Source organism: Parasteatoda tepidariorum, chromosome 1, assembly GCF_982258835.1.
Source record: "Parasteatoda tepidariorum strain Cologne lab strain chromosome 1, Ptep-v5.0, whole genome shotgun sequence".
Classification (NCBI taxonomy): domain Eukaryota; kingdom Metazoa; phylum Arthropoda; class Arachnida; order Araneae; family Theridiidae; genus Parasteatoda; species Parasteatoda tepidariorum.
In genome coordinates this window covers 49,700,057-49,725,931 of record NC_141755.1, presented here as the reverse complement: position 1 = coordinate 49,725,931, position 25,875 = coordinate 49,700,057, and the positions used below count along the sequence as shown (strand labels likewise).

Here is a 25,875-nt window from a genome sequence, read left to right as displayed (position 1 = left end):
TTCCTGTTTTACCGTAAACTAAAAATTAGTCAAATTGAATGTAGTTTTAATAAAAAAATGTGAGGTCTTTCTTTCAAATTTATCTCTAAAAATGGTTTCCCTATTATTATGCATTAAAAAAAATTCATTTACTATATTAATATGAAATAACTGATTTTTTCTTGACGCATCATGAAAATTTTGGTTTCAACTCAGTTCTTAATTGCGCAGTCAAATCCAGTTTCTAATTACTGCTTTCGAAACTAAGCTTATTTAATTAACACTAGAAACACGGCTGGGGTGATTTTGTCCTCAATAGTTTTTTATTGCTCAATAATTCAAAAAATAAGTAACAGAAAGTATTGAGTATTCAGGGTGCGTAGCCAAATTATTCAACAAAAAATAAGCATCTTTTCAAGTTAATAATCTTTCCTGTTTTACCGTAAAATAAAAATTAGTCAAATTGAATGTAGTTTTAATAAAAAAATATGAGGTCTTTCTTTCAAATTTATCTCTAAAAATGGTTTCCCTATTATTATGCATTTAAAAAAATTCATTTACTATATTAATATGAAATAACTGATTTTTTCTTGACGCATCATGAAAATTTTGGTTTCAACTCAGTTCTTAATTGCGCAGTCAAATCCAGTTTCTAATTACTGCTTTCGAAACTAAGCTTATTTAATTAACACTAGAAACACGGCTGGGGTGATTTTGTCCTCAATAGTTTTTTATTGCTCAATAATTCAAAAAATAAGTAACAGAAAGTATTGAGTATTCAGGGTGCGTAGCCAAATTATTCAACAAAAAATAAGCATCTTTTCAAGTTAATAATCTTTCCTGTTTTACCGTAAAATAAAAATTAGTCAAATTGAATGTAGTTTTAATAAAAAATTTGCGGTCTTTCTCTCAAATTTATCTCTAAAAGTGGTTTTTCTATTTATTATATGGTTTTTCTATTAATTTAAAAATGGTTTTTCTATATATTTTGTGCCAATTGTCCTGTTCGACGACTTTTTCACATCAAAACTAATTTCCAATTATAAAACTTCAAATAAATAAGTATTTAAAATAATTACAAATATAGTCCGTCCATTAAATTGCTTAAACTGATCTTCTTCTTGATATCCACCTGTGAATGAGCCGGTGTGACATTGCATATCAGTAATCGAAATAAAAGTTGTAAGACGTAAGCTATCCTCAAGTCAACAGGAAGGATACTATTCCATTGAGCAAAATTGAAAGATTTCGTACTTATACAGGAGGACAGAAAAAATATACAGGAAATGGAATTTATAGAGCACTGCACAAAACAAAACTTATTTAATTCGTCTTTAAATTAAAACCAAAATTTAGTTTCTTTGGCGATATTTTGCAAAACGTAAGAAATTAAAAAAAAAATTCCGAATCATTTTTCCAATACCAAATGCACTGTATAAATGAAATATCTTTTAATCATATCTGATATTTTATTTAAATGACAGTCATGAATATAAAAAAAATAAAAGTTTCATTTACTAAATAGAAAACAATAAACGCCCTTGTAATAATAACGTTCATGAGGATTAATTTACTAGGGATTTATTCTAAAATCTTTAAAGACATAACGAGCACCAATTATATCAATTACAACCCAATCAAATAAATGTAGAAAAAAAATACATCGTTAATAGAGTTAAATCCCTTCTCAAAAGTAGATTGAAATAGATGAAAAAAAAGATAATATGAAAAAAGGTAATAACAATACAAAGTAAAATAAAAAAAAATTAATAATAATAACAAAAAGAACAATGAACTCTAAAAGTAGTGAAACTGATCCATTTAACGGAACAAGTACAACATTTTTTCTCCAAATTTATATAATGAGACAAAAAAACTGTTCTCTTATTTTTTTGATCAGCTCAAAGGACACAGATGTTATCTAATTAACGTGATAAGTTCGAAGCGGGAAAAGCGATTAACAACTCAAATGAGAACTTAATTACACATTTAATGTAGCTTTTTTTTCACCTGAAAACTAATATATATTCTCTTAAAGTAGACTTAAACGTGTCTTGATTCATCGAATTATTGATTTATCGAAAAAAAGTTCAGAAAAAATGTTAAAGGTTTGTTTAAAAACTTAATAGTTTTTCAAATAGTTTTTAAAATGTTTATAAAAAAAAATCAAGTCAAGTTTTATTGAATGATTTGAAAGAGCAGCGTTTAAAAACTGCATTCTCAAACTATTGAAATCAATTTATTTCTGCTTAAGACTCGTTAAACAAGTTGTGTATAAGATTCTCATATTTAGAATTTCGAATATTATTATTTTAGGACCTTATTGTAAAAACTAATTAACGAACCAGATAACAAATTAATATCAGTTATTATAAACACATATCATGTTTCTGTAAATTATTCTGAAGTTATAGCATAAGCCGAAACTAAATGAAAGTTAAAAAAATAATATGTTTAAAAGTAAAAAAAGGAAAAAAAGTTCCACAAATTATTTTTAACAAACGTTAGTTAGTTACTTTTCGCATTTGTCCACGTGACTAACACAAACTGATAGTTTAAGGATTAGTGCCAATTTTATATATCAAGAGCATTTGTCTAAAATTAATATGTTAATCATACTGCCATGGTTGTTAGAAGCGTGTCAGTAGCCTATTTTATTGATAATTCATAATTAATAAGGTCAAAAAAAATTAACTATTATAACAGAAAAATAATTACAAAATAAAATTATCATTTTACAGATTAAAATTTTTTTATCAATTTCATATCAAAGATACTTTTGCCTGGCAACTATCACATATATTGTGAGGTAGTGCCCTATCTCGAAAAATCAAATGTCATAAAATTAAACAAGAATAGCTAAGTTTTGTTTATAACAAAAAAATATGAAATAAGAATGAATTTTGCGAGACAAAAATAAATAAAATTTGATACAAAATTAAAATTTTGTATCAATTTGTTTTTCTTCAGTTTTATGAAAATATGTCAAGCAGTCATTCTTTTTTCTTTTGTTGAAAATTTGGTGTACTTTGTTTTAACCATAATATTAGTTACTTCATTGAAAAAAAATGGTCAAAACTACCAGAATATGGTTAAGTTAACAACGCATACTGAAGCGCTTTGCTAATTATTTAGGTAAAATTAAAAATAAAATACGGTTTTAAAATATGTGACATAATTTAGTTAAGATGGTAAAAGTTAGTAATTTTAACATACCTGAAAGCATGACTTAAAAATCATTTACGAAGTTGAATATACTTTTCAGTTTCGTAAATTTTACTAAATGTGTTGTCATAAGAACTATAATTTTAAAAACCCAGAATTTTGTCTAAACCGTTAACATATGAATGGAAAAATTACCAACTGAGTGGTTGAATATTTTGGTTTTATTAACCAGAATTATTATTATTTTCCTTTTTAATTAGAAATTCCACCACCATACAGTACGGTAAGTTTAAAAGAATCTTTTTTTTTTGAGTTAAATCATCATAAGGTGCGAATTTTCTGAAACTTTAATAAAGTATAAAATTAAACCATTCGCTAAGTTAAACCATAGTAGAGTGCAATCAAATTTAAGGAACACCATAATATGAATCAAATTAACGCCATATTAAGGTAATTTTTTGCAACTTTAATAAAGTGTAAAATTAAACCATTCGCCAAATTAAAGCATAATAGAGGGCAATTAAATTTATGGAACCTATAATATGATTTAAATTGACGCCATTTTAAGGTTGTAACAATGTAGTACAATATCATGATACAACCTCGATCTAAAATATAGTATGGCAACAAAAAAAAATATTGCAAATTTGCAATCATCAACAAATAAGTGGATAATTCCAAAAAACTGAAGTTGAAATATATACTTAATAATAAAATCTAATAAAATAACTAAATAATATTATCATATTAAATAGTTTCATAATATGAAACTAGTGAAATAATAAAAACCAATAAAATTTAATTTGCTTCAAAAATTAAAAAGGTGTAAATGGTCGACATGTATCGAACACTCAAAAAGCAGGAGACGTAAAGTTGAGAATGAAAAAAAGGGGAAAAACTGGAAAAGCTTGAATTACGGAGATTGAAAGAAAAGGAAAAGAATGTAAAGTTATTATTATTATTTTTTGCGTTCGCTAACTTTACGTTTTATGCTCGGCTTTCGAGCACATTAAACGTTAAAAAAAACTAGTAAACTTGTCTTTTCAATTTTTTTTGTTTGCAATTTTACATTTTTTGTATCTAATCTCTTTTATTTTCCTTATTCATGTCCAGCGAGTCTTGAGAATGAGCCCCTATTTTTTTGAGAGCTTGAAATTTGCTGACTTTTTTCACTTTAAATAAATTTTGAAGTAAATGAACTTTCAATATTATCGAGGGGGTAATTGTTAGTTTTACATAAAGTGTAGTTTTTTCTTTTTCTTTCAAAGGAAAAAAAAATTATTTTTCCAATTAGAATGAGTTTCAAAATCAAATATGAGAGTAATTTAATACATATCTGAACAAAGGCTAATTTACAAATCATAAAAATAAGACTATCTTTAAAAAATGTAATTTATTTATACTCATGTCTTTTTTTTTTCTTTTGAAATGAAAATCTGAGCAAAAAGATAACAGTGATCTGTCATGTATTAAAAGTAAAGGATAGATTTCCAAGTCTTTGAGGTTGAAATACTCCACAAATAAATATATTATTACGGACCCTCCATCGATCAAAATATTAAGCTGCAGAAAAAACATATTTTGAAAAATAAATCTGCAGAAAATAATATACTTTGTCTTAAAGGCTTTCAGAAAATAAGCGGATTACAGATACATTATATACAGAACGTTATATTGTTATGGCTACTTTATTATTTTTTTCAACAAAAACAAAAGCTTTTTAATTAATACTAAAGATAAGTTGTGCTAATTGAATTTTTTTATACGTATGTATGAATTCAATACAAAAAATAGAAGAAATTTTTATATTCTTTTTCTAAAGGGTTAGGTTAATTTGTTGCTTAACATCAGTTTTTGGTTTTTGTAGGAAAACAATATATTTTCTAAAAAAATAAACAAAATAAACTTATAAACAATTTCGTATAAAAGAATAAGCAAACAGTAATAAAAAAACCTTTCCTTAAATCGTGATTAATAATGTCTTGTGTAACAGTATTTTTGTTTCATAACTTATGTATTTAGATTTGAACTGGTTTTTCAATCCATGATAACATCTCTTAGCAATGTTGATTCTATTTTTGATTTAAATTTTTATGTAATTATTATTTTTATATACAATTCTACGTCATTATTAAGTAATTTATTTTTATTAAATTTTTGATGTCAAAATTGTTGATCTTGCTTCGTAGTAAAGAACAATAAATTTATATTAATAGGAATTTACGAATTTAATTTTATGCAACTATTAATTTAATTATTCAAGCAATTTAATTTTAAACTATCAATGAGATGCTGAAAATTACAAGCATTATAAAAATAAATACACTGTATATTTTTTATAACTTAACGTACGATCTTGTTTTAATAAAAGTAAAGCAAACGTTTTAAATATTTTAATGGCACTAAAATGGTTTAGTGTCATTAAAATATTTAAAACGTTTGCTTGGAGTTCTCAGCCAGAAATTAAATCCAAGAAATTTGTTTGCCAAACGAGCGAACTCAACCGTGTACCAACATGTCGAAGAATGAAAAAGGTCTTATCGAGAAAAAAAATTTGGAAAAATCCCTATAGACAAAGCAAACGATATGCGTGTGAGAAAGCAAATATATAGTAAAATATTCCGGATCAAATTACGGTGTAAAATACAGGCACTTTTGGTGCATTATCCTTAAAATCCATTTTTACTGTAAAATACTATACCAGAATTTTAACAGCAATATTAAGTTAATTACAGAGATTAAGTTAATTCCAGGTAATTATTACTGTTAAATTACCACATACATGTCTTAAGAAATATTCATTTAATTAGAGCGATTAAGTGATTTAACAGTAATTATTACTGTTAAAATTAAGGTATATCAGAATTTTTGGTACGTAACATTTACCGGTAAACATGGAATTTATGGTAAAAAGTACCGGTACCCTAAGTTCGTTTTACCATAATTCAGTCGGGATTTTTTTACAGCGTATTTGAAAGTTCAAGCATCGCCAAAAATAACGCGATTCTTGACGAAATGAAGAGTTACGTAAATTATTCATTATATTTTTTATACTGTACTATTTCAGAGCATTGTGCCGTTTCGATTTTTAGCACTCATAATAATTTTTTTACGTTATAATATACAAAATATTTTTCTCTTCACAAGTAATATTCTTTCTTTGGGAATTTCAAACTTTTTTTTCAATGAAATCAGAGACGGGAGAAAAATATCATTCACACTTAACTTTTCCTCAACAAAAAGAACTAATAAAACTACAATAGGCCTTGGAACTAAAACTCATAAAAATCCAGGTATCCAAAACACTCAAAACTGTCTTGCAGCTTACTTTTCATATATTCACAACTCGTGCGCGTCACTGGCATCCTCCAAACAAAAATATTTCCCATTCCCCGCACCCTCCTTGAAGCCATAAAACAACTCAGCACGCGTTTGTTCGATGACAGACGATCTAGAGGCGATGTCCAGGCGAATGTAATAAAAATAATAATACAAAGTGAATAACGAACTAAACAAGTTTAAAATGGAATATATAGGCTGTGCCATGGTTACAACTGGTCGTTATGTAAGGATTTGAGTGAATGGATGAGTAAAGACGCAACGGAAGGTGGGGGAGTTGGTGGGGAGGGAGATATTCCCAGGTGTATGAGCTTTCACTAGTTTTTTTTTCTCCCACTGAACGAGGTTCGAAGGTTGCAGGAAGCGGATTCAGAATTGTAGAATCCACTTTTTTTTTTTAATGTGCAAGAGGATTATAGATAATTCGTAAAGAAATGAATATTTTAATAAAACTGAGACTCTAAGGTTTCCTCTTTTAAAAAAATGTAAAGACTAAAACGTCAAAAATTAGTTGATATGCTTCATCAATTTTCTTTCGTTAAATTTAGAAGTTGCTCCGGAGTTTAAGAAACTTTCTAGTCCAGAATAGTTGCATATCAGGGCACTGACTGTACTCTCTCTCTCTCTCTCAAAAAAAAAAAAAAAAAAAAAAAAATCGGTCTTACTTAGGACTACAATATATTCAAATTTGCTCCAATCTTAATAAAGAGTTATATTGAAACGCGATTCGGTACAGTTTGAACTAGATTTAGGTTTAAAAAGCAAGATATTATGGTTCAAAAAATTATACTCTATTTAAATTCTTTAAATTTAATATGTTATGCGCACAAAAGAAAAAAAAACATTGAATTCTACAAATCTATAACTTTTCAATTTATTTTCTGTTGCCTTTTTACTTTTGATAATAAGTTAAAAAATATTTTATCATAGCATTAAATTTAAAGCTCTATAGCATTAATTTTTGCTCCCAATATATGAATCGGAAAAGCAATATTTGTAAATGTTTAAAATATAAAATTATTAACGGTTATAATCAAAATACAATATTTAATTTATTGGATTTCCAGGGAGTACTAGTGCACCCTCTTGACCCCTATTGCTAAAGCCCATGGCTCTGCAAAAATTTTTCCCATGATGTAGCAAATCAAGACAGAGGTTTGTTAATTATATAGGTTTGTTTATTATTTTTAGTAATTATAATATGGGTTAGTTTATTAGTATATTAGTTTTAATATAGGTTAGTTTATTAGTATATTAATTTTAATATAGGTTAGTTAATCATTATACTAACTAATTATAATGTAAGTAAGTTTATTGCTACCATGAACAAATTACAATATAGGTTAGTTTATTATTTTACTAACTAATTATGCTACAGGTTAGTTCATTATTATACTAACTAATTATAATATAGTACAGTTAATCATTATACCAACTAATTAAATAGGCCAGTTTATTATTATACTAATTAATTATAATATATTTTAAAAAAATTTTATGTTAAAAAGAAAAACAAAATCTTGAGGAAAATTAACAATTTTATGAAGAAAAAATGAAACAACAAATTTAGTAATTTTAACATGTAAAAAAATTCTGATAAAATTACTGTACTGTATAGCAATGACATTTCTGTTTTATATATATAATTCTGATTAATAAAACCAAAGTATATGATATTCAAACCATTCATTTAGTAATTTTCCTTACATACAGTAACGTATAGTTTTTATTATCACACATGAAGTAAAATATACAAAATTGAAAAGTATATTAAACCGAATAAATAAATGGTTTAAATGCCACGTTCAAAGTTAGCATGATAAAGTTACCAAATTTTACTACATTTACCAAAATTTAACACACATTATCAAATTATATTTCATTATTAATTTTACCAAAATCAATACCAAAGCGCTTCGGTAAAAATTACCGAGCTTTTTGGTGCTTCCATAAAGCCACAAAAACGATACCATATTCTGGTAATTTTGACCATACTTTTTTTTTCTCAGTGAATGATGATAGCATGAAATTATCAACAACAATAACGACTAAAATGAAGCCTTTACTCGCTTTACGGATTTTTTCAAAAGATAACATATTACGTTATAGTAATGAAACATTCTATTTTTATTTTTTAAGTTGATTAGCTTCACTTAAAAAGGTGTGTATCATAATTACAAAAGCAATGTTTGCTTCAACAATATAAAAAAATGATAAATTAAAAATAAAAATTAAAATATATCGTACAAAACTAGAAAAACTCACCTTTCGGAAATAATTTTAATCCAAAGAGTCACAAAAATGATAATCCAATTTCGTTTTAAGCTACCCAATCGAATATTTTATCTAATATACTTTTCTCTTCATATATAATCCAAACAGAAATACAATCCGAGTAGTTGAAAAGTCAACTCGAACGAAATAAAGCTTTCAAATAATTCACGTTACAATTTTTATTCGAACCGACAATTATTCGATAAAAAACGAAATAAAGCTTTCAAATAATTCACGTTACAGTTATGATTCGAACCAACAATTATTCGATAAAAAAGGTAGAAAACACACACACAGCAAATATCCGCCCGCAGGTGTGATTCATCCAAAGCAAAAGCCGGTACTACTAATAAGCGATCCAGAACTAAGGGAAACCTTACGTGCAATGGGCCTAGCTAGGCCATCTGCTATGCGGTGGCCTCTGCATTCGATAGCGGACAGGCATATTTCGCCTGCATCACACAATACCGTTCTACATCACCCCCTTTTTTTCGAACAGTTATTGTTAACCTCTGGTACCAGGTGGCGGGAATTTTTTTACGATTTCCAGAATATAAACCCCCTCCTCTAAAATTTAGTAGGGATGTTTTCAGGTGATGAGGGGGTTTCCTAAGGAAACACACACATAGAAAGGAAATGGGTTACAAAATTCAGGGGTAACATCGATGAGATACATAAGAACATTTTTTTTTATCCATGGGATATTTTTTTTCGAAGTATACCTCATTGAAAATGGTGGTGCAGGGGAGAGGGGTTAAAATTCCGATGCGTTTGCACTTTTTTCATGGGTAAAGCGTACATTTATTGAATGATGGTATGCTCATAAAAAGTAAGAATTATGGCAGTGTTATTTGTAAAAATTCGTATGAATTTTGAACGATGCAGAGCTTCTGGATTAATTGTTTTTCTTCAACGTAAGCAAACAAAATATTTTAAAGGAGCACATTTTGAAAGAAGTAAAAATTTATTACATAACATTTCAAAGAAGTTAAAGTTTAATTAGTTTTCGAAAATCTGTATGATTTGAGGGGAAATTCTGATTAGCATCCAAAAACTGGTATCCATTGAAGTAAAAGTTTGATTAGGTTCCAAAATGTAGCATGTAGTGAAGTAAAAGTTTGATTAGAATCCAAAACCCGGTATGTGCAGTAAAGTAAAAGTTTAATTAGCATCCAAAATTGTGATATTTTGTGAAATAAAAGTTTGATTAACATCCAAAATGTATGCAGTGAGGTAAAAGTTAAATTAAAATTTGAGATCTCGAAATCCGGTATGCGTTAAAGTAAAAGTTTGATTAGCACACAGAACCCGGTATGCACTGAAGTAAAAGTTTAATTAGCATCCATAACTCGATAGGTAATGAAATAAAAGTTTGATTAGTATCCCAAATGTGGTATGCAGTGAAGTAAAATTAGATTAAAATTCGAAATCCGGTATGCATTAAAGTAACAGTTAGAAGCATCCAAAACCGGGTATGTAGTGAAGTAAAAGTTTGATTAGTATCCAAAAGGTAGTATGCATTGAAGTGAAAGTTTAAGTAGTATCCATTATGTGGTATGCACTGAAATAAAAGTTTGATTAAAATTTGAGATCTGATATGCGATAAAGTAAAAGTTTGATTAGCATCCAAAACCCGGTATGAATTGAAGTAAAAATTCGATTAGTATCTAAAATATGGTATGTGTTGAAGTGAAAGTTAAATTAAAATTCGAAACCCAGTATACGCTGAAGTAAAAGTTTGATGAGTATAGAGCCAGGAAGCAGATATATATATATATATATATATATATATATATATATATATATATATATATATATATATATATATATATATATATATATATATATATATATATATATCAGAACGTTTGTGAGAACGGGAGTTCGAATCCAGCCAGCCGAAGACTTTCCCTGTATTAAATGGTGACTGGTACACGGTAAATATGTCGGGTCACAAAGTCCTCCATGTACCCATAGCAAATCAAAAACTCCGGGGGTACCGAATTGGAGAATGATCGTTTTCTGCTTCAGGTCAAAATTACGATCTGTGAATGAATGGATGCATAAATGGGTCCGCCCTATAAACGGGTGTAACGTATGGGTGAGGCAGAAGTTGAATTCTTGGCCATAGATGGAGCCACTGGAGAAGAACAATCGCACCCACTCTGTCTTAATGACCGATGACAACAACAACATCTATCTAATATATATATATATATATATATATATATATATATATATATATATATATATATATATATATATATATATATATATATATATATATATATATATATATATATATATATATGCCTTTTCATGAAAATAAAGCTTCGATACAACCCAATGAGAGCGAAATGAAGTATAGATATAACTCAATACTATCGATGCTACCCAATGCCTAAAAATATCGAAACTAAATTTTGATTTATGTTTTAGCTTATTGATATATTGAACCCCTATAGTGTACTTGATATGCGGCATCTAAATATTAGTGTAAATATAAAGTTATAATAATTAATCATAATAGGCTTTCATCAAACTAATTAACGCTTAGAAATTTCACTAACACAAAATACTATATCTTTCCAAAAAACTATTATTTTTAAGAACAACATATGAAAATTATCAAAACTTTTTCACACTGTCAAGTAAGTTTTCTCTTTTATTTTTTTTTAATGAAAGAAGTTGTTTCATTTGAGAAAAAAAAACGGAAAATATATTAAAAATGCCATCTAATTACAATTTTATGTTTAATTCCGAAATAAAAAAATATATACAAATAAAAAGAGAGGCATATGCACTAACAAAAAGAGGAAATAATTATTTTTTTAAATGTATTCGTTAAGGCCACATTTAAAAATTTGTTTCCTTAACTAAAAGCCACTCAAATTTAAACTGTGATATAATCATTTGTCCTAATTTGAGGTCGCATGATCAATTGACGTCACTTGCATACTTCCTGTAGCTAATTCATTGCAAACTAAAACAATGATTTATCTCTTTCTGTAAAATGCATTTACTGCTTTCTCAGACGATTTTTAATTAACATAAAACTCTGTCTGCAACTGAAATCCTCTAAATTTTGAAATACATATTTTCCTTATTTACGGAATGTTTTTGAAACTGAATAAGTTCGTCGTTTAATATTAAAATCTTGATGATAATCTATCTAAGGCAGATATTTTTCCACCCATAAGCCATGAAATATTTACAGACAATGCATTATTTATAAAGATTCGAAGAGAAAAAGTTGATGGTACATTTTCCCCCACATACACGCTCCTTATCTATAAAATTTATGCATACATTTAGGGCATATATAAAGAGTTTACGGACGCCTTATGTGCTTGAAGAATGTTTCTAGCCATTAGTTAAACGGCAGGGGTCCTGAATAACTTAAATCAGAATTTTAGTATCTAAAAAATTTCTTCTCCTTTTTTTTCTTACTCCACCCATATTTTTGCTTAAAGCATACAACTTTCTGCACAATTCCTTTTCTATATTTTTAGTATTTGTTTAGTGTCAAAAAGTAAATGCTTCATGTCTTTCAGAAATTACGATTATAACTACTTTAACAGATAATTTGTGAGATAATATTCATTAAGCTTTTTATGTCGGTAGTTTATAATTTTTCTGCAAACGATAATTCAAATTCTTAATTCCAAAATAAAACAACTTTCTCAGTATGCTATACGAGTGAAGCATACAACTTTCTGCACAATTCCTCTTGTATATTTTTAGTATTTGTTTAGTGTCAAAAAATGAATGCTTCATGTCTTTCAGAAATTACGATTATAAATACTTTAACAGATAATTTGTGAAATAATATTCACTAAGAATTTAATGTCGGTTGCTTATAATTTTTCTGCAAACGATAATTCAAATTCTTAATTCCAAAATAAAACAACTTTCGTAGTATGCTATTCGCGATCGCAACGCTCGAGTACGCCGTCTAGCGGGAGCCTGTAAATATCAGACATTAATTTATCACATTTTCATTTAGTTCCATCGAAATCATTGACAGAATCAGACGCCATTTTTTAGCAGCAAATAAGAAACAAAATTTCCCTAAGGAAAAGGCCGAAGAACTTGAAAAAAATCTCCAGAATATTAGTAAATCTTTAAGGAACAGAACCCGCCAAATATTTGAAGAAAAATTCCTCAATAATTTTTAATTTCTATTATCAACAAACTTGCAACTGATGACTTCCGATTTCGGATACTGTTACAGATGTGTGTATTAAGGTAAAATGCATTTTTTCTGTCTTCAATTCATTACGAATTAAAGTGAAGTCAACATTGCTTTCGTCATTCGAGTGAATAAATATGAATTCAGAACATACAGAATTGTAATAGTTATAACATATTCTTCTTCGTTATAGAATAGTATATATTTCTGTATCCATATAATTCGGAAAACAACAATAAAAAATTATCCAAGTTACTTGAAATAGTGCCATTTGTGCTGATTCTTAATTAATTTTAATCGTTTTCTTGGTAAGTATTTTTTAGTTTTGAAAGAATAAGTTCAAACAGAATTCAGCTATTCTGTTTTTAGCTACATATTCAAATTCATATCAATTATAAAATTTCGCTGTGTAGTATGTTATCTAAAAGTAATGAAGGGAAAAACTATGTATCTATTATTTGAGAATAAAGTTTTCAAACAAGGAACTTATCATTTTGGAATTCTCCGGGGAGTGCAATGATTTTACAAGTGCAATGATTTTTACAGTAAAAAATTTGCCTGTAAATATTTTTTTTTCATTTGATGATGGTTCCCTACAGAATGGTTTTTTACGTCTGATTAAGAACTATAAGAATAATAAAAAAAGAAACAATATGAAAGATTTTATTTCAATGTAAAGAATTCTTGAAATCGTTTTTTTATCCTAAGAATTCTTTGTTTTCCGTTTTTTAGTTTATAATTTTTTGATAAAAATTGTTCTCAAAATACTTTTTTTGAAAAATTAAATGGTATAACATTATGTGTTTATGTATACTTCTTGTATATTCCAATGTTTGAAGTAGTATGATTCAGAAAAGTATGGAATAAAAATTCGGTACTTGCGTATTAACGCCACCGCCGCTACAGATTTGGCGGTTTTTAAGTGCCGCTAATCTACACTTAAAATTTTTGTGACAATTCATAAAATAAAACACTTTATTTAAAATCAAAATAGTCAATCGGATTTCGGTGGAAAATGAGCCGATATAGAGTTTAGCATATATTCAAAACAATCATATCGCCATATGAACTCTGATAAAAAAGATTCCAAATGAAATAACATTTCCAAAACGTACGTTTACCGAGATAAAGTTTTATGTTGTGGGAATTGGTACATTTTCGTTTTTTCGGTAAAATATTTCCCTCCTAAAAAAATACAATTGCATCTTGTTTTGTTTTTGGCAAATCCCAAAGACGAATTTTTGTAGCACTAAAAATGGCGACAAAAAGGAATTGTTTTTTTATTTTTGTTTCGTCAGAATTCTTTATTTTGCGTTTCTTAGTTTCTAAATAATGATTTTTATTGAAACTTGAAATTTTTTGATAAAAATTGGTGTCAAAAAACTTTGTTTACAAAATTAAATTTCATAAAATTATGAGGCTTATGTATACTTTTCGTTCATTTTAATTTTTGAAGTAATATGATTCTTAAAACTATAGAATGTAAAGTTTAAATGGGCCTTTCATGTTATATCATTAAATTTAGTAAAACTATTTCTCGGGCATTAGGTTTTAACTCTTATAAGAATATACATATTTTTTTCTGTTAATGTACAAATATTTTCCCGATGTGTTTTGGATATTCCTTCTCTAATAAAAAGAGATACCATTTTGTTTTCGTTTGCATAAGAAAGAATATCAAGCATTTTTCTTTTTTAAATTTAATTAGCCACAATAAAGAAGGAACGTTGCAATGCTACGTGCTATATTAACGACGACTCTAGAGTAACTGAATGAATGTTCATATAGAAATCGCAGGTATTAGTCTCATACAACAACGCCCTCTATAGTTCGTTGCGATCACTTGTTTAGTGTCAAAAAATGAATGCTTCATGTCTTTCAGAAATTACGATTATAACGACTTTAACAGATAATTTGTGAGATAATATTCACTAAGAATTTAATGTCGGTTGCTTATAATTTTTCTGCAAACGATAATTCAAATTCTTAATTCCAAAATAAAACAACTTTCATAGTATGCTTACTATACGAGTGAATAATTCCATTATCTTAATAAGTTGTTGTTGTTGTAATTCATTTACGTCGCACTAGAGCTGCACAATGGGCTGTTGGCGGCGGTCTGGGAAACATCCCTGAGGATGATCCGAAGACATGCCATCACAATTTTGATCCTCTGCAGAGGGGATGGCACCTCCGCCTCGGTAGCCTAACGACCTGCACGCGAAGTCGAGCACTTTACGGTAGAACAGTTTAACTAGGACCAATACCGCACCCCTACGCAGACTGATCCAAGTGGTCACCCACTCGCACACTGACCGTAGCCAGTGATGCTTGACTTCGGGGATCTTCTTGGAACCGTGTCTTAACGATCAGTCTACTGCGGGACTTATCTTCATAAGAGACAAGACCTTAAACAGGAAGCGTAGCCAAATTATTCAACAAAAAATAAGCAACTTTTAAGCACTTTTCCAGCACTCAAAAAAATATTTTTAAGCACTTTAAAAAAAAATCATAATTAGGCAGGGTTGTAAAGTCTTTGACAATTGATGGTTTTATCTTGTTCTCACCTTCATGTCCAAAAAAAAAATTGCCATTGTTTTTTACTATTTTCAAAAATCATGAAATTTTGAATGATGTAAAACGAATGACGTTTTCATACGCTACGGACTGACAATACACCGAAATAGATTGGGGTTAAATTAATTGTGAAAATGTTGAATAGAACAATGAGAACTGTGTCTTTTTTCATAATGCGAAGCGAAAATCAACAAAGTAAAGGAAAAATCTCATTTTGAAAAAGGGAAAATTAAGCACTTTTTAAAAACACCTAATGAAAAAAGCACCTTTAAGGGCTTTTAAAAAACGAAAATAAGCACTTTTTTAAAACGCTACGCACCCTGTTTAATAAGAAAATAAAGTTACCCAAAACTCTTAAATCAGTATTATTTAAGAGTATATTTAAGAGTGTAGCAGTATTATTTAAGAGTGTATCAGTATTATATATAAAAAAACAGTGAAAATTTAATAGGTGTTTAGTAAAGAAATACACTACACTCTCGATTATCCGTGCGCGGATTATCCGGTTTGCGGATTATTCGTGCTCATTCCAGAGTCACACAAAAAATATAAAGAGAAACATTTTCAAGATTAAAAAAATTTGATTCATGAAGTTATAACAGTACAAAGTTTTTGGAAGCAATATTCGTAATTGGATTTCAGTATATGGAATATCAGCAGCATGGTCAAAGGTAAAATCGTCTATGTTATCACAATCTTGAAGAAAGATCATACCGCTTGATGAACAATCCTCTTCAGATGTTCAGGAAAAATATAACAGTATTCTCGAACAAGCCAAAAGAAATTTAAAGTTTCGAAATTCTTGATGAAAATTTAGAAGATTGGTTTCAAAGTGATGCATGTGAGCCTGGCTTCCAGTATTTGACTGATGAAGACATCGTCATGTTGTTAAATCAAATAGTGATGATAGTAACTGATGCAGAAGATGTAGTAAGTGAATGAAATACAATTTCTCATTCTGCTGCTCTGTGGAAACTTTATTAGATTATATGGGAGGATTTGATTACAGTGACATTACTGCAGTTCATAAAATTTGTGTATCGATATATGGCGAAGACGCATTACACATTTTTTAATAAGGAAAATTTCTAGTTTGATGTTATGCATGCAAATGTCAGTAATTTTTATATTTTTTGTACTGATATTGAATAAAAGGAGTTTTCGGATTATCCGTGTTTTTCGATTGTCCGTGCGACCTGTCCCGGTGATTAACCCGGATGATCGGGAGTGCACTGTATTTTGAATTAATTGAGCACTTGCAACTCGAGAAGAAGTGAAGTGACTAAATCTAACCAGATTAGATTTAATTGGATACACGTAAGCGACGTCAGGCGTGTGTGTCGAACCTGATTGGCTTTTCTTAATCGGTAAATGCCACGTTTTACACACGATGACATCACTAGCAGGTATCCAAATAACGACTTGCTTGAGGAAAACTTTTTTACGAAAAAAATAATACACTTTTTAAGATATTTATAAATAATTCAAATGTTTATATTTTTGTAAAACAATAGATTGGGATATGATTAATAACGCAGACTCAAATTGCATTGCGTGAGCAATTTTGTATCCTTTAATTGCATTTCCTGAATTACATAAATATTATTAGCATGAAAATAAGATATATATAGCAGAATTAATAAAGACAGGATATATATTATTTATTTGAACTTTTAAAATTTAAACTTCATTTCATCATCTATAATTTAATACAACACAATTTCATCTAAATTTTTGAATCCATATGAATTTAAAATTAAAAAAAAAATCTGTAAGATTATTTATGATCAGATGAAAGAACGTATAAGACAAAACTATCAAAAATAGCTTCTTAACAAATTCAGATAACCCATTTTGTTAGTATCTTTTTCATTAAAATCAACGTTTCCTCTCTCCTGATACACCAAAATTGAAGTTACAAGGTTGCATCTAGCTATTAACGCCAGCAGTAAATTTTGAAGCTGAGAATTAGACAGAATTAAAAGAATTCAAGAATTTTTCACCAGTGACGTCAAATTCACGCTGACGAATTTTACAAGAATGGAGAAAATATTCCATGAAATTTTTTAGGTAAAATATGACAATACGTGCTTTCAATAAAATTAAAGTAATGTTTTAAGCAAAATTCAAATATTTTATAAAAAGTAAAATTAATAATATCAGCAGGGGACATTTTAGGAGAAATTCGATCGCATTACGGACCCTTCACAAAACAGTTAATGGTAAAAAGGAAGTTTCAAAAAATTGTTCTTTTGAAAACTGAATCAATGATGTCTGTGCTGGGCCCATGTCCAAGAGTTTGTGGGTTCGATCCCCGCCAGTCGAAGACTCCCCGTGTAGTAAATGGTGACTGATACACGTTAAATCTGTTGAGTAGCTAAGTCTTCCATGTTCCCATTACAAATCAATACATCTGGGGGTACTGATCCAGGAGTTTCCTTGTCTTCTGGATTGGTTCAAAATTACAAGGCTATGGAGTTGAACATTAGTAGTCGTAAACCCAAAAACTGGGTCAGCTGTTCAACGACGGATATAAAATAAAATTAAATTCATGTAACATCAGTAATTCATAATTTGAAAACTAAAACCTTTAATTAAAGAAATTTGATTACCTAATAATTTTTAGAACCGAATTTTTACCTTATTTTTTTTTCTTCATAAAAACCAGACTTTTACAGTTAGAAGTAGAGTAGTTCTAGAGTCTTTAGTAGTAGAGGAGTTTTCAGAGTCATGGAGTTCATACTCAGACCTTATTCATAGAGTTGGAATTATATATTTCACAAAATTCGAACTTTTTCCAAATAATCTGAATAGCTCACTGTTTTTTTTGCAATTTTTCATAAAATCCGGACCGTATATTTTGAAATTCACAAAATTATGAATACATTTATCACAATTTTATTGCAAAAGTGGAACTTTTACAATATGTCTGAAACAACCCCAGAAATTCAGGAAAGCTTAAAGATGATCTAATGCTTTACCTAAATAAAAAAAAATTAAATCTAAGAAGCTAGGATCATTCCACAACACATTACCAATTTATTGTAGTATTTTTCCTATATATTTGTCTTTACCACACACCGACTAATGTTCTTTTTGGTAAGAAAATGTTTTAAAAGAGAAAACATACAAAAACGAACTGTAATGAAGAGAACAAAAAGCTTAAGTTAATCATCCGAAAGTTCCACTTTGGACAGAGGTCTAAATAAGAGGTTCCTTCGAATAAATTCACGCGCCTACCCGTTAACCTGACGCTCCAACGGATTTATTGGCCGTTAACTCCACTTTCATTTGGTCACTTCGGCTTGCTGGACGGGCTGAGAAAAACTAAAAACAGCAAGGCTCTAGAAACAAAACCACGAAGGCCCCTTTAAACGATCTAGCGCATTAGTGTGGCAGGCCTTTTTTTATTTATATTGTTGCTATTTTATTTCATCATTATTATTTTTTAACGATTGGCACCGTTTCAACGATTAACCAAAGGATAAAACTGATGCTTTTTTGCGATGCTTTATTTCTCATTCCTTTTTTTTCTTTTCTTTACTTCTTCTCTCTGGTTCGTAAAATTTACTATCGGGATTCGATGAAGTGTTAAGTCTGATAAGGAAATGTTACACTAAACTAAATAAAGTATTGAATAAAAAAGTGTAAAAAAAAAGACATTTCAAATAACCATTTTATTTTTCCGATTGTAAAGAAAGCTGTGCATGTTAAAAATGCAACACTAATAATTTTATTTTATTTTATATCCGTTGTTGAACAGCAGACCCAAACACTAATAATGGCATTTATAGCCATTATTAGTGACACATTATTAATTGAAGCCCTGTAGAAATTACAAGAAGCTTCAAAATAACCAAGTAAGAAAAATTAAACCATCTACAATAAAAGATGGATTCTCCAACGCCATTGCTAGAGGGGGCTGTAAATCATACGCAATGTACAAAAGGCAATACACAAAAATCCTACAGCATAAGTTTACTTTTACGTAATTTCCACACATGTTACATATTTATAACCAATATTACTACAGGATGTGCTCAAAGTTTGAACCAGATACTTGGAAACCTACATTACATCGACGTTACATGGAATGACGCACAGCCTTAAACACACCAGATGCACTTAGTAATTTAAAATCTTTATCAGCTTCAAAAACTAAGATTAAGAAAGTACGCCGTAATATGTAACGAATGCAATGAAATACACCGTAGCACTTAATGAATTAGATGGTCTTAGATATGCAACGTCCACCATAAGTCCTGCATTGCTGCCTCAGCATGGCGAGAGCCTGTTCCTATGCGAAATGGGTGAAGTTCGTTGGGTGAGTCCCTTTTACTCCTCTAGGACCACTTAATGAGAGAAGGTTTTTTCCTTATGCCCATTTAAACAATCCAGGCAGAGGAGTAGCGGTGGTTCAGGGAATAGGACAATAGCTTCCCGTTGAAGTGACCCAGGTTTGAATCCCAGCCTTGGTAGGTTGATATGAATTCTGATCCCGGCTCGCACCATCCCCAGTGATGACGCAAAATATCATCAGTGGTAGACGGATCATGGGTTAGAATTCCTTTGCCATTTGGCTAACCATGGGAGGTAATCGTGGTTGTTCTCTCGATGTCACGCAAATGTTAATTAGTTCCATCAAAAAGTCTTCTAGGAAGGGCTAGTTTGTCCCCAATGCTTGATTCAAGAACTCTCTTGTCTTCTGGATTGGATTCAAAATTATAAGACTACAGAACTGAACATTGACAGACGTAAACTCAGAATCTGGTCAGCTGCTCCACCCCAGTATAAAATAATTATTAAAAAAAATGCAGACAATGTCATATATCAACCAGAGGATGCCTTTACAATTTCTTTTTTGAATCCTTCAGCATGATATCAACTTCTAGTGGAAAATGGCAACCGACCATGTGTGGTATGATTGCAACCGGCCAGGGGCCGATCTGGTCAAAGCTGACAGCAGATGCACACAGACTGCTCTACTAAGTTCAGCAGCGGGCATTTTCTTGCTCAACGCCATGTGCCAGATTTACGATCTTACCTCCCTGAACAAAATGAAATATGACCTCAAGCCGCTCTTGCTTACATCTTGACTCGCATTGGTTGTCCACATCTTCTCCAGACTTTAAGTGCTTCTTCTTAATTTAAAATCGCACGTATTTATTGATTTTATATAGATATTACGGTCAAGTGGGATAAAAAACAACAACAGAGGTGTAACATGCAAGGAATACAATGAAATACATCGAAACAAGTAAGGAATAAGACAGTTATAATATGTAAGGAATACAATCGAAATAACGTATAATTTGCAATCCTCTTTAGGGGTTCAGGTTACCGTTTGCTATCTCTTCCTCTGTGATTTTTTTATTATTTTTGTATGCCTTATTTAGCCCTTTTATTTTGGCTGCATTATATTAAAGCACTGTGTGTAAATGAACAGATATAATCGTGTTATTGAACAAAGAACAATCGTTGGAAATTAAAAATAAATAGTTAAAAATCATCGATTTTGTTTGATTTAATAACAAAGAAAAATTAATTCATATTAAAACCAATTATAAACTTAAAAACAATTTAACATTAACAACAATAGTGTTTTTCGTTATTAACAGCTAAGTAAAACTAACTTACATTTAAATTAGTTATTTCAAAAAAAAACTATTTAATATAAAAAAATGATTATAATTATTTTATATTTTTACGGATTGGAGTCAAGAACCTGTCTTTTGACAGGATCTAATATATTTTTTGAGAAATACGTTAAAATTTAAGTTTTGAGTTCACAGAAAAATTTAATATACCTTACATTTATAAATGTGTTCAATTTTATCACTTAGCATATACACCGAAGAGCCATTACATTATGAGCACCCTGCTAATAACATGTAGGACCACCTTTAGCCCTCAAAACCCGCCGTCGCATTGATTCCACAAGGTGCTGATAGGTAGTCTGAGGTATCTGGTACCAAGCGCTCACCAACTGGTCCTGTAATTCCCTCACATTGCGAGGGGGTAGCGTGGCAGCACGAATTTGGTTTTCCAAGTAGGACTACAAATGCTCGATTGGATTAAGGTCAGGTCAATTTGGGGGCCAAGACATGACTTGAAAGTCACTGGAATGTTCCTCGACGATTCGACCCTTATGACATGGTGCATTATCCTGTTGGTAAACACCATCCCCCACAGGAAAAAGTATTGCCATGAATGGGTAAATCTGGTCTGCAACTATGTTCAAGTAGCTTACAGACGTCAGGGATTGCCCATTGTTATAGATGGAGGGTGGTCTTAATGTAATGGCTCTTCGGTGTATATACAGGGTTGCTAACATTCTACACTTTTGGCAAAAAATTTATGCGAGTGGTACCTAAGCTTAAGTTTCAATGTATTATTTTTTATTCATTTAAACTTATTTTCCACACCACTACATATAAATGAGTTAAAAGTTCATATGCTAATCCACTTTGATCCAGCTCTTCCGTGGTGAAGTTTTTAAAATCTTGGCAAAATTTCCAAACATTCTGAAAGTTTTGGTTTTCAAATGTTTACCACTTTATAAAATATTTTGCAAAAAGAGTAGTAGTTGGCAGGTCAGTACATATTCCATTTATTCGACTCACATATTCTTATAAGACCAATATGTTGGTTTGAGAAAATGTAGAAACGACGTTTATTAAATTGAAAATTGGTTGGAGTCCTTTTAAAATGACGATTGCAATAAGTTTATATTTAAAAATATATTCCTATTTTTAACCAAAAGCATTATTTAAAAACTCCCCCTGTTCAATTTAAAAAAATGCTCTGATCTTCCCAATCTCATGAAAAAAGAAAAAAAAAATTCAATCGATAAAAATAAACCGTATATTTGAAAGAAATCATTTCATAAGATATTAGAACAATTTCATTTTTGTTTCCAAGTAAAACAGGCATGTTCGAAATAAATTATTTATTCGAAATTGAATTATTTATATACTATATCCCATAAAGCGAATTAGTAAAGTGTGATTAAAAAAGAGAAAATATAAAGATAGAGCATTTCTATATTTTTCTTATGTTCCCTAAATATTCCTTCAAATTAAAAAAATAAAAAACTAACCAATCAAAATATTTAAAAACATATTGGTAAAGTATTTTATTTATAACAGTTAATTTTAATTTGAAAATAGTTATAACAACTCACAAGGGACATCTTTAAAAAAGATACATATACCTCACATACATTCCGCGTATTTCATGAAATTTTACTACTAATCATAACTCTTTTAAAAATGATAAATATAAATTTTTATTTGCAAAAGCCAACCTAAGTTAAATACGAAGAAATGATTTAAATTTAAAGCTATTATTAAAGAAACAATAATATTGACCTTTACAAAAGAGGAAGGACAAAATTTAATGACGCTTTCAATAAATCGTCCCTAAAAAGAATAAAGGAACATAAATATTTACCTATAGGGGGAGACCCTTAGTAAACATATTCTTGAAACTTTCATTAAAATATGCTGCAGGGCTAAGAAAGGACTGCTCTTTTATTGTCGGATGTATTTATGAAAATTGAATTCACTGTGTTTGAACAATCTGCCAAGACCTGGAAAGTAAAACGAAAAAAAGTGTTAAAATAAAAGTTTTTCTTTCATAATGGAGTGAGAAAAAAGAGAAATAAAAATATTTTATACTTAAAGAAGCCGAGGCGCATTTAAAAATTTGATTTATGTAATATAGAAATAAAATTTTTAATCATGATAATATGGGTAAACGTACTATACATTTTCGTACTATTGTCGAGTTTAAGTATATAATGGGGTTAAATAATCCCATAATTTAATAATGCTAACTTCTGTCTAGTGGTAAAACAAATATAATACAAATTTTTTTTGTTTTAAATTAGTACAATTAAACAACTTTGCCATTTTCTTTATTAAACAGCGATGCATTTCTTTTAAATTAAATTTGATGTTAAATGACACAATAACAAGTATACAATGATGTATAAAAGTATTGAAAGAATTTTATTTTTATTTATGCTTAATTTTATAACTGAAAATTATGAAAAAGGAAAGTAAAATAATGTATATAACAAATTATTATTTGAATTTTTCTAACTGAAAAATATTTTTTTCCATCAACCGAGTCGATTTTTAAGAAGAAAACTATAAAGCTAAGAATAATGTACAAATATTTATTATTTGAATCAAATATAATTCATTTATAATAACTTAATATTTATGATTTAATAAAAATATACTTGATATTATTTTATCACATAAAGTAACACACAATTTGTTATAATAATAAAGAAGTAATATCAGCGAGTTTTACACATACACTTTACTGCTACATTAATTCTTCAAATTAAACAATTAGAGTATAAACATGTGATTTTTTTAGAACAAATATGAGCAAATTTACGTCATAATTTGAAACAATTTTTCAACTATTTGATGTAAAATATAATCGAAAAAAAATTTCGATTTTAGAACAAAAATTTTAACTGCAGAATAGGAAAATTTTTAAAAAAAATTATGCTTTTAAAATCATTTTAGAAAATTATCATACATAATTTAGACATAATTATAGTCAAAGCATAGTTAAGAGATAAAAAGATTTTTTTGAAAGTTGTAAATAACTAGTCGCCGTTGGCGACAAGATTGACCACCTTTGATTTCAATTTTAATTATTTTCAAAAGATACCCACGATATTGCCTAAGTTTTATGTAATAATTTTAAATCTGTCCGGCGGCAATTAAATCACACAAACCACCATAAATATGAGTTCGAAATATTACAGCACTGCAAGCAGCAGAATTATTACAAATATTTCCATCTTTGCCGTGAGATAAAATAAAAATAAAAAACTCATCCCAATGCTTCATTACGTGCTCTCGAGCCATAACTTGAGTATCGTATAATTTATATATGCTACAGAATTGGTCGAAAAAGGCAAGCTCCGTCACTAATAATTGGTAAAACAGTGTGTGATATCATAGAACCGTTTAAAATTTCTACAGCCATCTTAGAAAGGATCAAAAATTAATTCCTTAATCATTTACATAAGCGAGATATTAAAGAGCTTTTTATCAAAATTAGTGTGAATTTCATAACCAGAATTAAAAATGTTCTTAACTCTTTATTATTAAGAAGAAGAAGGATACAATTATAGTCGACCTTATTATTCATCTTTTTCGCAACTTAAACACATTTATTTCTATGTTAGAAGATTTCCATAGGAATTTAACATTCTGATGACGACAGTTATTTAATAGATCTTACATTGTAAAATATATAAAAAATAATGAGAATGATTCGTGTTTTGCAACTGACTTAGCGTTGAAGAACACCTATAGGAAAACTCATCAGTTAAGCTCCTTAAGATGACAACTAATATGCTGATTATAAAGAAGCTTTAAAAAGAATCTTAGATTTGCAATCACACATGCATGTAGCACAATTTTTGTTTTCGTTCAAACTTATGTTTTTAATAATCTTTGAAACCAAGGCGAAATAAACAATATTTATTTTTAAATGCAAAAAAGTGTTCTGCTCGATTTTTCAGAGACTCTTAGGGTACCTTCCTTGAATGATGAATGCTTTAATATCCATAGAATTACCGGTGAACAGTAAGAAAAAATTCTGTATGCATCAAGATGAAACAGATTTCGTAGTAAAAAGAATTCTCAATCCATTAAACGAAACTAAAAATTCCTACATTATAAAAAAATTCCGGATCAAATTACTGTGTAAAGAACCGGTATTTTAGGAGCAAAATCCTTAAAATCCATTTTACCGTTAACATTATTAAGTATTTCTTACAGTCTTTTTACAATCAAATTTATTTAATTAGAGCGATATTCAATTATTTTAAGAAAATTATTTACATAAAAATTAAGGTACACCAGATATTTGTTCCGTAACATGTTGTGGTAAGACGATTTGGAAGATAAAAATAGGTTTTGTGGCAAGAAGTACCGGCATCCTGAGTGCCGGTACTTTTTACTGTAATTTGATCCGGAAAATTTTTATAGTGACATAACATAACGGACATAAATAATTTTACAGGTAAATTAATCAAATGACAGGAGACGCAGACAATTGAGCTAGAGATTTCCGACAAGAGAACAGTTTGAAAGAACGAGGATGAAGCAAATGGTTTCTTAACCACAAAAAATCCCAAGATATATCTCATCATAAATGAAACGAAATCCGACGAGATATGAAGAAAACAATTCGAAAGTGGGCTTGAGACATCGAAGACGGGCCCTCCCGGAAGCAGCATTAACGTCATAAGACACGAAAGAAAACTGGCCCATAACATGGCATTAACCTCCTCTGAGTTGCCACTCAACTCC

At 29.2% G+C, this 25,875-nt stretch overlaps 1 long non-coding RNA gene across 1 annotated transcript in view; it reads right to left on the bottom strand.

Annotated features, from left to right (window-relative positions):
* LOC147816442 (uncharacterized) overlaps positions 1–25,875 on the bottom strand; it is a 419,310-nt gene that overhangs the window by 104,465 nt on the left and 288,970 nt on the right. Inside the window, exon 4 of the long non-coding RNA XR_015433603.1 lies at positions 22,979–23,117. This is a non-coding gene — a long non-coding RNA (uncharacterized LOC147816442). The remainder of the gene's footprint in view (positions 1–22,978; positions 23,118–25,875) is intronic.